The sequence below is a fragment of the Chiloscyllium plagiosum genome, chromosome 6 (assembly GCF_004010195.1).
Source record: "Chiloscyllium plagiosum isolate BGI_BamShark_2017 chromosome 6, ASM401019v2, whole genome shotgun sequence".
In the NCBI taxonomy this organism is placed as follows: domain Eukaryota; kingdom Metazoa; phylum Chordata; class Chondrichthyes; order Orectolobiformes; family Hemiscylliidae; genus Chiloscyllium; species Chiloscyllium plagiosum.
Window position 1 is genome coordinate 93,604,054 of NC_057715.1, and position 1,593 is coordinate 93,605,646.

Consider the following 1,593-nt stretch of genomic DNA (forward strand, 5'->3'; position numbering starts at 1 on the left):
AAAGGTAGGGAGGAGGGACTTGGTGGAGGGGCGTCGGAAATGTGATAGGTGGAAAGAGGTCAAGGTGAGGGTGATAGGTCAGACTGTGGTGGGGGCGGAGAGGTCGGGAAGAAGATTGCAGGTTAGGAAGGCGGTGCTGAGTTCGATGGATTTGACTGAGACAAGGTATTTCCCCTCCCCCCACCTTGTCTCAGTCAAATCCATCGAATTCAGCACCGCCTTCCTAACCTGCAATCTTCTTCCCGACCTCTCCGCCCCCACCCCCGTCTGACCTATCACCCTCACCTTGACCTCTTTCCACCTATCACATTTCCGACGCCCCTCCCCCAAGTCCCTCCTCCCTACCTTTTATCTTAGCCTGCTGGACAAACTTTCCTCATTCCTGAAGAAGGGCTTATGCCCGAAACGTCGATTCTCCTGTTCCCTGGATGCTGCCTGACCTGCTGCGCTTTTTCAGCAACACATTTTCAGCTCTGTTGAGTACATTCAAGGCAAAGCTTGACTGCCTTCGTATCCAAATTCAATCAGGAGTATATTGCGAGAAAGTTGATCTAAGAATAAAGATCAGCCACAACCGTATTAAATGCCTGATTATGGCCTATCAACTGATTCAATATCACATGATTTTGTATACTTTCTAATATAATGCTAACGCATTAAAACTGCTAGCTGAGCTACGATTGATATTAAATTTCTGTACTTGCCACCTGGTTGTAAAATAGCATTTCAATGAGTTGAGGAAAATATTGCAGAATCTGTCAGATTTTCCTTCTAGTTACATAAATGATGCAAACGTCAGGGGTGTCCTGTTAATGGTATACATATTTCTTAATCAACCTATTCGGGGAAGTTACATATCTCCAGACGTGGGACTTGAACCCAGGAGTTCCCTGTAAATGGTGTATGATGATACTGGTGGGTTTCCATCACTGAACTTCACCAGAGCAGATGAGAATCTAATTAACTGTATCTCATTAAGGAAGATTTTAAAGTTTTTGAATGACGAAGGATCACATTAATGATTGCTAAAAATAGCATAAAAGAAATGTCATAACATGGAGGTTGGACTGGGGTGGATAAAGTTAAAAATCACACAACACCAAGTTATAGTCCAACAGGTTTCGGAGTGCTGCTCCTTCGTCATTGCTAAAAGGAGGCAGGGAGTTGGATTTTATTTTGATCTTACACTAATCAGAATTAATGCTCAAGAAATAGACTTGAGAAAGAGACACCATTTTATACAGCATGAGAAGAGGGTGTGGATTGGTTAGGCCATTATTTGCATGGAGATGCAACATTCTGGATTAGTGGTGCTGGAAGAGCACAGCAATTCAGGCAGCATCCGAGGACCTGTCCAGCACCACTGATCCAGAATCTGGTTTCCAGCATCTGCAGTCATTGTTTTTACCTTTTTAGCTCCTTTTCCACCTATCCACTCCACCCTCTCCTCCCTGACCTATCACCTTCATCTCCTCCCCCACTCACCTATTGTACTCTATGCTACTCTCTCCCCACCCCCACCCTCCCCGAGCTTATCACTCCACGCTTCAGGCTCTCTACCTTTATTCCTGATGAAGGGCTTTTGCCCGAAAC